The sequence below is a fragment of the Aotus nancymaae genome, unplaced genomic scaffold (assembly GCF_030222135.1).
Source record: "Aotus nancymaae isolate 86718 unplaced genomic scaffold, 86718_ANA_hifiasm-v0.15.2.pri h1tg000008l, whole genome shotgun sequence".
In the NCBI taxonomy this organism is placed as follows: Eukaryota; Metazoa; Chordata; class Mammalia; order Primates; family Aotidae; genus Aotus; species Aotus nancymaae.
In genome coordinates, this window is record NW_026988419.1 from 45,337,869 (window position 1) to 45,348,815 (window position 10,947).

The following is a 10,947-nucleotide window of genomic DNA, read 5'->3' on the forward strand; positions in this document are numbered from 1 at the left end:
CATCATCTTATGTTTTAGACCCAAATATATTACAACAAAGTAAATCTCTAGCTGTGAATTAAGTTTATATGCACATTATGATTTGTCAGAATTTGTGTAGGAGAGAGATAGATCTTACAGAACTTATGTGGGATTTGTTAATACTTAGCTGTGAGTAGGACATTGAAAAAGTCAATAATTTTGTCTGATTTATTAGACTTGGAGCAATAAGCTTCTTGCTTACAGGCTGAATTTAAAATGGAGTCAAAGCCTCCTTGAGCCATGAAGTTCCTTGGAACTAGATACCTCCTACACAGTGGAACAAAAAAAATAAAAGAATCCTGGCTTCTTCATACAGGGAACATCATGGTGTGCTTGCTGGAGAGAAGGAAAGAAGGCTAGAAGAAAGCTTCAGGAGCAAATCTGAGGTTAATCTCTTACCTCAAGGGCCAACTTTGACCTCATTGATTTTAGGTTCTTTAACAAGAAGTTTCCAAAATATTTAAAGAGTTTACAAAAGTGAATCTCAAGGAGTGGCCAAGATGCCAACTAGAAGCAGCTGATTCGCATGGCTATCACAGAGAGAACAGAAGGGACAAGTAAATAAAGCACCTTCAACTCAAACATCCAGGTATTCACATTGGGATTAATCAAGGAAACAACTTAACCCACAGAGAATGAAGAAAAACAAGACAGGACACTGTCCACCTGGGAGAAACATGAAGCTAGGGGATTCTTCCCTGCCCAGGGAAGTGATGAGTGAATGAGCAACCCCAGGAAACCTGCTTCTCCAACAGAACTTGGCAACGCTTAGATCAGGAGATCTTGTGAACTCACTCCTCCAGGGTCTTCAGTCTTTAGTCTGACAGACAGCTATGTGGAGTCTCGGCAGAACAGCCCCTCAGGCATGCATGGAAACACTGGAGACTTAGATATCTGAGCTTTCCAGCAAAAATAACTGCAGCTCCAGCAAAGTGGAAGGTTAGACTCCCATACATAACACACAGAAAGAGGCTGAATTAAAGGAACTGAGCAACAGCGGCTTGCAGGCCCCACTTCCATGGCACCTCACAAGATAAGACTCACTGGCTCAGAATTCCAGCCAGCTACCAGAAATGGCATTGCACTTCCCTATGAAGGAGCTCCTAGAGTGGGAGGCCTGGGCTACCATCTTGCTGTTCGAATTCCTTAGCTATTCTGGTTCCTTAGCTGTTCCAGCCTTCAGGCTTTGGAGAGTCTGAGCCAGCCCATGGCAGAAAGGATCCCCCAGCACAGAACAGCTGCTCTACCAAAATTTGACTTTAAGCAGGTACCTGATCCCTTTCCTCTTCACTAAGCAGGACCTCCCAATCAGGACCTCCAGCCACCACTGCCTGAGCTACCTACCCAGCCAGCAGAGATCTGAATTCCCCTGGGACTGGCTCCCAGAGGGAAGAGCTGACTACCATCTTTGCAGTATGGGTAATTCAGTTGTGCCAGCCTTTTGGCTTTGGAGTGTATGAGACAATCAGGGGCTGAAGTGGACCCAGCACAGCACAGCTGTTCTACTAAAACTTGACCACACTGGATTTTAAAATGCTTCCAGATTCCATTTCTCCTCACTGGGCAGGACTTCCCAACTGGGGTCTACAACCTCTTGATTTTATTTTTTTAAAATAAGTTTTAAAAATACATTTTAAAATATTTCTTAAATCGAATCAATTGGCAATAATAGAAAAATTGGAAATTCACATTAAAAATTCACATTTCCAGCTTTACTTCATAAATTGGATCCAACAACAGGAGCCCATGTTGCTGCTTCTGAGTGAATGCTTTGTTGGATGGCAAATTAATCATGAAGCTGAATCAGGGATTATAAATACCTTACATTATAAAGCTGAAGCAGGGATGAAATGAAAAAGGAAAAAAAAATTAAATGCCATTGTTGCAGGACTTTTCCTTTGTTCAGCTAAAGACAGGGTCCTTGTCCCATGGCCATGAAAATTTAGGCTTGCAGACAATTTGAAAGGTGAGTAAGGCAGGGTTTTATTAGGTAAAAGGAAAAAAGGAGGGAATCAAAACTCTCCAGAAGGCCAGAGTCCCTGCTGGTACACTTCCGGAATTGCAGCTGAATCCCAGTTTCCACACAGGAAGAGAAGGGGCCAGCCTCCTCCTGCTGCAACAGCATGAACTTCTGTGTCTCCACCCCAGTGTGCAGGCCTGGTGGAGTTTTTCTGGGGACCCCCACCCACCTGTCTGTCTCACTCTCCTCTCTAAAGAAGTTCATCTAACTGACCTTATAAGCATAAGGTTAAGGATAAGGACGAAGACTGGTCTTAACTGCTTCCTGCTAATAGGGGTAGTGTTTTGGGGAAAGGCAGTCAGAGTTCCCTCAGAGACTCATCTAAGGGTACCTGACAGAAGGCTCAGGTTGCATGGCCATTTGGAGTCTGATGGCCTGAAGTGAAGAAGAGACAAACCAGGTTATTAGAAAAGACAATTTTGAAACTGAAGTTTGATTTTGGGAAGGCTGTTAAATATCTTCAAGGTTTAAAGTACTTGATATTATGAAATAGAATTCTAAATTACCGTAAGTTACTTATTTTGCCAAAATGATGACTCAGAAATTTTAAAGAAGCAAAAATCTTTTATAACCCTTTACAAATTTTGCCAAATAAAATAATAACTTAAGAAAATACTGTTGTACTTTTATTTCAATGATCTATTTACAGAAAAATCATATAGTAGTTTTTTGAATTTAGTCAATATGTGCACTCAGAGAACCTCTTCTGCAAGATTAATTTCCATACTCCTTCCACCACTTGTTTGAACCTTCAGCTTTACCTTATCTAATCCAAACAATCATTTAACCCTATGCAAAAATTTACATTTACATTTCTTTTTATAACTTTTCACCAAAAGAAAAATGCATTTCACTCTTCTTACACACCTTGCATGTAAATCTATTTCCAGTAGTCTCAATTACGTGTTATAATGGTAAGTCCTAGCAATTTTTATCGTTAATGTAAGACCTGCTAGATTGTGTGCTAGGTGCATAATTCAAGGTGTGGTTAATTCCATATGTCCCCAGGGCTTACCATTTGTAAAGCTGGCAAGTCAAATGGTTTTCAAAACCCAGAATAAAACCATAAAATGTTTAGTAAACCGTGCATCTGTCCTGCATAGTTTAGTTCACCTGCTTACATTTTAATGACACCTGCATCTTACTAATAATCTTTAAGGCTGTTTTTATTTCTCAAAGATTAAAGTCACATGAACTAAAAGGCACCATAGCTTTTATCTTCCCTTTAAAAAATATTTGATCCAAGCACTTGTCTTTCTTAGGCCAAATTAATTAGAGCCCTTTTTACAGTCATTACACACATCACACATACAGGAAGGAGAAAGTCCATGTCCCACAAGATTACTTTTCACAACCAACACTTTACAGAGACTATAAAGTGTTAGTTGGGGGCCCTGGCCTAATAAAAAGTCTTCTAAAAAGAAAAAAAAAAATTATAAAAGTTAACTGTTGATGGGGTGGAGAAGAGTCAAAAAAGAAACAGTTGTAAAACATCTGGGGAGGAACCTCTTATTCTAATGCAAGTGGTTCCTCCACCAGAGAGACAGGTTTAATTGCTGTGGGACAGAGCTGGCCTCAGGAAGGGAAGACTCCATGGGCATGTGAGAGAAAACACCAGCCAGCCAACCGGAGTGGCTTGGGCCATGTGGCCCAGCTCTGGCAGGGATTGGAGAGTGGAGAGGAGCTGCTGCTCACTGGTCCATCCCAAAAAAGAAAGGAAAGTCCATGGAGACCAAGCTGACATCTCCACCCACTGGGAGAGACTGGGGTGGGGCCACTGTTTCCCTTATCTTTAGAAATACAAGGATGAAAAAGCTTAGAAGTAAGAGTGAGATGTTTTGCATTCCCATTTCACTCATCACTTCTCAAGTATATGTTGTATGCCAAAAATGTTGCAGGATTTTCCTTAGTTCACCAAACGATGGGGATTTTGTCTCACAGCTATGAAAATGTAAGCATGTAGATGATCTGAAGGGTGAGTATGGCAAGGTTTTATTAGGTAAAAAGGGAAAAAAGGGGGAACAGGGACTCTTCTTAAGGCCAAAGTTCCTGCTAGTGAGCTTCCCATCTTGCAGCTTGAATCCCAGATTCCACCGAGGAAGAGGAGGGGCCAGGCTCCTCCCCATTGCAAATAGGTGTGAACTTCTGTGGCTCCACCCCAGTGTGCAGGTTGGCTGGAGTTTACTAGGGAGCCCTTCCCATCTGTCAGTCTCATTACAATGGTACACAGTAAAAATTAGCTATCATTATTGTAAAACCATAAGGAGAAGCATAGTGCTTCTTTCAAAGAGTAAATAAATGAGTCCACTTCTATCCTTAACCACCACCAACTAGCCCTGTCACCCTACACCCACCAAAATAAAGGTTGACAATAAGAGTAGAAGAATAAGCAAAATTAAAGATATATTAATATTTAAAAAATTTAGTCAGTGATATATTGTGACTGGATATGAACAATTGTGTCATGTAATATTTCTGGACTTCTGTAAAATTGCATAGCTGCAGAAGGTGGTTTCTAAGGTCTCTCTTACACTTTAAAATTTAAATTCTGTCTTTCTCTCCGAGGATATAACATGAAATGCTAGATAAAGGAATAGATCATTATTCTTAAGACTAAACGAATAAAAGAGCAAGAAGAGAAAAAGTATTAAATGATTTCACTGAAATATATGTCTAAATTTTTATTTTAACTCTATTTATATACATAAGTAAAAATGAACAAGCTAAGCTATTGGAATAAAAGTTAATGATTCCTTTTATTTGCATCTTACCAGAACCTGAATTCCATTTAGTTCAATAAAAATGATATACATTGCCCCCATAATTAGAAAAAGCTTGGATGATAGTAGCCATGGAAATAGGCTTTTATTTCCTGTTAGGACTCACTTGGTCTCTCATCTTGCTTCTCTCTATGTGTTTCCACACTGGGGACAGGACCACAAACAACTTTACACTAACATGTTGAAAATCCCCTTGACAGATAATAAAGGAAATCTTATTACCATCTAGAGTATGAAAAAATTCATGATTGAACTCCAGTGTACCAGCAAGGTTCTTTATAGTCAATTGTCTGTTACCAGAGGAAAATTCCACTAATGGTGATTCAGGGAGTCATTGAGAATCTCTCCCATTACATGTTTATGGTGTTTGAACTAAATGCCTTTACAAGCCAGAAAGGTAAATTGGTAGCGTGTCCATGAACTTTACTACCTAAACTGGGACACTAGTGAGAATGAAAGTGTTGGCATTTGAGAATGAAATGTAGTGACAAGGGTACAACAGGACGGTTCTAGGCCAGCAAGGATATATGGTCACTTCATATATGACTGAATGAGGGAGACAATTGTTGTGGAGAAGTAGGAAAACATTTTCCAAAGAAAAGGGCATTCCCACCAAAGCAGCAATGTGGGCTGCTTGTTATAGCTAATTTGTCAAGAAAAACTGAGAACATGAATTTTTTATATGTAAGTTTCCAATTTCCATTTGCCCTGTAAGTTAATTTTAGCAATAAAAATATTCAGATTATTATTATTTTAATTTTTAAAGGCTAGTCAAGTGAAGCAGTGGGAATGGAGAAGGAACAAAGAAATCTGTAGCTGGTTGTGATCAATTAGTTGTAAACACCACTGCACTCGGACCAGCCCAGATTATTATTTAATATAAATTATTCTAACAAAAACTTCTGATATAAGTATAGTCCATATTACTAAAAATTATTTTCTATAGGTAGTTTTGCCTATTGTGGATATTTTCATAAGATAGTTAACAAGCGAGTGCATTTTAGAACAAAGAAATAAGTGTTCTAGGTCTTTTCAGTCAGAGTTCACAGTCTCACTTGGCTCATAAAAAACAATGTTTTGTCTAATTGTGGACAATTATACAAGCCTATTATACTTTACGTTTCTTGTCCTCCAGGTAAGAAAATCTTCTTCATATGGCATAACTCTGAATTATGAGTATGCTACAGATTGGGTTCTCTGGGAAAGAGATTCTGAGGTATTGGTTTATGTGCTGGATGTTGTTTATCACGGAGCACCACCTATAAAATAGCAAGAAAGGTGTCCAGATGGTTCAGAGGGAGAAGCTGGGCTGTGATGTAGATCTCAGCCTCACTTAGCCCAGTGGGAGAGATCTGAAGATGAAATGGCCATCAGTGTTGTCTGGTGTTGGCCTTGATCAGTCATTGAATCTCAGCCACCTAAGAGCTTGACCGGAATGAGCCTCACTCTACATCGCTTATTAGGTAGTCCATACTTTGCCCCTGATTTGAAATGCCACTTTCAATATTTATGATGTTATATGTGTGTCTGCCCATCATTAGGTCTCAGTAGTTTCAGTTCTCCCCATAGTTGTTGTACATTTAAATTCTGAACAGAAAAAGTATTGCTTTAATTTTTTGCATATATAAAAGAAACATAATAATTGTATATGTTAATCTTTTATAAAGCCCGTTTTGTTGATCTGTCTTAAAGATTATGGTAGGCTGTCATTTAATTGCTTATTTAATTCTCATATAAAGTAAGTTTCTTGAATTATTTGAATAGATTAGAAAATCAAATGCACAAACTATTTAAATCCTAAATACCTATATTTTCTCATGAAATAATGTATATGTATATATGTGAATAAATATATCGATGTTACTTATTAAAAATTCCACATTTTGTAAAATTTCATGCTGCCTCTGAATATATTAGACTTTTATATTATAACAACACATTTTTAACTTTCTAATCTCATTGCAACTGCCGATTTATCCATGTTTGGTAGTAGAGTTTTAACATATGAGGTTCATACCACAGAATAAAAAGTTATAGGCCTGTTGAAAACCAAAGAAATAAAATTGGTATTAACTGGGTGTGGTGGTGTACATTTGTAGTTCCAGTAACTTGGAAGGCTTGAGTCCAGGAGTTTGAGGCTGCAGTGAGCTACGATTGCACCGCTGCACTACAGCCTGGGAGACAGAGTAAGACCTCGTCTCTAAAAGTAAAAATAAATAAATAAGTAAGATTGGCAGTGACTGATGTTAACTGGCCACTTAGTAAGACTGTCAATAAAGTGTGATATGTAGATTAGTCCTTGATTAGTTATGTTAATTGGGGTCAAAAATAGCAGGATCTGTTTGAACCCAAAAATACATTTATAATGTTTAATTATGCAAATAACTCTCTTTCCCAATCTAACCTTTTAACAGAGACTCCTAAGAAGTTTTATTTTTAAATGTGTCATAATTCAAAATGCAGTCTATCTTTCTACCCCATCACCATCTTTGTGGAAGTCTAAAATCTGTTATTTGACCATAGGCACTCAGGCAAGCAAATAAAAGGGTATAGGAATGAACAAAGGAAGTATAAAGGAGTGGCAACTCTCTCGAGTGAGTTTAGGAACTGGACATAATTTAACTAATCTCTCCCATTCATTGTTGCCCTGTTTTTCACAGAGGGTACTGCATGACAGGTAAGTCTAACAAGATGAATTATTGATGTTATGTGTTAGAAGACCAGTTTATTGATTGTTTGTCCATCATTGTCCTGACAAGTTCACTAAAGTTTCAGAGAATAATGTGTTCAAGCAGTAAATAATTTCTTACAATAGATTTACACAGCTCTAAAGATTTTCCTATAGAACAGCCTCAAAGCCATTTTAAAAAATATCATGTCCACAAAGTTCATTGCTGCTTTAGACTTTTGTATCTGCTGTCTCTTTTTATGGAATACTCCCCCATGCCTTGACCCTTTTTAATACTCAGCTTTAAATTAAATATTGGCTGCCTAGAAAGACACAATCTAAGCTAATGTAGCTTCGCAACACACAATTAAATCTGTAGCCCAATACCCCATAGAATTATCAACGAAAGAAGTGTCTTATGAGCAGTCATCATGATGTGGAATTATCTTATCTGGTTGTTGGCTTATTCACTGTCTAACTCTCTACAATAAAATGTGAAGGCATGTCCATTCTGAAACCCTTGTTCCTAGAACAGTGTTGTCAGTTGATGTCATAAAATTTTCGTAGAACAAATAAAGGAACACAGAAGAGAGATCTTGCCAAAGTAGAGAGATCATTGTTACACACCCAGGAAAGTAGCCACAAGCCTATACCTTGCTGGCTGTGACTACACATTGTGGGTTGCTGGCAGAAAGATTGAAAGCATCGTTATCCATTGAATTAAAATAAAAAAAAAACTGTTGTCCAAGATATATAGATGATCACATCAGAAAATCAAACATAATATTATAACTATATTTTTAAAGTTTAAAAATTAAATGTAACAAAATTTTAGTAGTATTTATTTATACTTACTGTAATTTTAATATTATTTTTAATAACTGTGTCTATTGTTTTTATAAATGGGACTAATTGTCTAAATTCAAGAATTCCTTTTGACTGAAAAGAGCAATGAAATGTAACTTATTTGGTAAATAAAAGTCTAAGAAATTTATCACATTTTTGAACTATATTTTAACATTGTAACTTGCTAATTAGTGTGAGTTACAAAGAAATTATCTCACTATTAATTTTATTAGAAAATAATTTGCTTTTTACTTTTAATTCTCATTTCAGATGATAATGGAAGAACAAAGATGCTACTAGCATTTTATTTTAAACCACCTCTGCAGTGGTTTTATACAATAAATATTTTGACATTTTTATTCCTGGAACTGGAATTGTTTATGATAGTCTTTTTCCTTAAGCATGACAAAGTATTCACTTAAGTTGAAATCTGACATTTCATTAATTTTTTGAGAGCAATAGAAGACATAATAAATATTCAAACATGCAGACTGCAAGGAAACCCCTGCACATATTTGGACATTCTTTGGACCTACTGTAATATGAGTAGAAGTAATATGGTAACTTTAATGTGTGTTGAACATGGACCTAATGTTTGCCCACGACTTCAATAAATACATTTATTTTAAACTATAAAATAATATTTTTAGCATTAACGTAGAAAATATTATTTTATCAAAATTATTAAAAGTGCTTTAAATTATTAGCATAATAAAAAGTGATTAGGCCAAAAACAGAGTATATAATATTTTGAATAAATTATATGTTCGTTAATATTCTAAGTGTAGATCTATTTTGGATATAATTTTAATGAATACATATTTGTCACTTTTAATATAATTTAGATTTTAAAAATATAATAAAAATACTTAATTATAGAAAAGCCTTTTACTTGAGGGATATTTCTATTTAGAGCTGCCTATTTGTCTGTACTTTGTGCTGTCAGTCCTACTTATATCTGGTATTCCTGTGGTAGAGCTGTTCGTTGTGGAAAAGTCTGGAGAAAATCTGAGAATTCTTATAGACACTCATTGTATCAATTAAACACAATCAGTTTTTGAATGATAATAATAATGAAAATAATATTAATTGAAATACCAAGTAACATGATTGCATAAAAGAGAGGAAATCATTCTATCTTTCAAATGAGTGTTATAAATGTCAATGGAAAAAGTATTCTCTTATACAAAAAACTATTTGTCATAATTATGTCACTTATTAGTTTGGTTCCTTTTTATATGATAATTTCTTTTTGCAATATTTGTTGTCCTGGACTTGGTAATTGCCATTTTCAGTGACAGAGGAGACATTTATATCTCCTTTTGGAAAACTTTCATGGCTATTTTTTGATCAAATCATGAGATTCTGTATACACTCCCTATGTTAAGCTTCTTATACTTTGATCTTTTCAACCATCCCTGCTTGGACATAGCTGCTTTCATTGGAGATTTGTTTCCAAAGGCAGCTGACTAGGCAAGCATTAGAATTCTGCCCAAAGACTCAGGGACTTGCTAGCTAACCCATTGTGCTTTTGTAGTTCTTGAGCAGAAGTTCCTCACATGGAATACAGCTATGCAAATACTGATATAGACAGCAGAAGGCCAAATATAAAAGGAAGCAGACTACAGAAGGGGCAATCAACACAGTTATTAGAAAAAAATTATAGAAAAGGTAGAAAGAAGATACTTAAGAAAATTTAAAAACTTTCAAAGTTGGATTTGCATTTTCAGAGTTTTTGTGGCATCTCAAACATGCCCAACAATACTTGAATGCAGACTATGCCAATAAGATTATTTCCTAGAGTTCCTAACTGTTCTCTATATCCTTAAAATAAAACTCCACCTTCTAAAGTAACCTATGTCTGTTTAATGCAGAAAATTAACAAATAGCAAGCTAATATAATCAACCATTCGTATTTTATGTATATTCTTGGTGATCCCTAATTATTTATAATTTAAGGCCTGTGATGAACAAAGAAAGATATAACTGTTATTGATCTCAATAATGAATAGATAATATTCTTGCTTTGCTGGAAATAAAATTTTAATGCTATTGAACTCAGTTCATCCATTTGGCATAAGTACTTCAGTGTATTTTGGACAATTTTAGATTTTCCTTCAAAAATAGTGCATTTCATTACAGCAGCAACTTTAATTTTTTATCTACAGTTATATACATTCAGAAAATAAATTATTTCCTAAGCAATATTAGTTCTCATAATTTTCTTACATATGCAAAATTATGTCATTTGCTATTTAATTGACATTGCCCTATTTTATATGTACAAATATCATTCATTTTTATTGAGCCAATTTGTCCTATATAAATAAAATTACTCCCTATAAGGCAATTTCAGAGGTCATATAATTTTTTTTTTCAGAACTTCAATGGAGAATCTAGAATACTTCATTAGCAACTCATTTGTAGTAATTTATTTATCTGAAAATACATCCTTAGATTATAATTTTTTGTTTTTAGTTGCACACAGAGTATTTCTTTGATTTCCTATTCATGATAAATTATGCATTTTATTGTGTCACATGGTGGTAATTTTGTTTAGAATTAACAAATATTTACAAGTATAAAAATAACATTCTTACAAAGCAACTTAA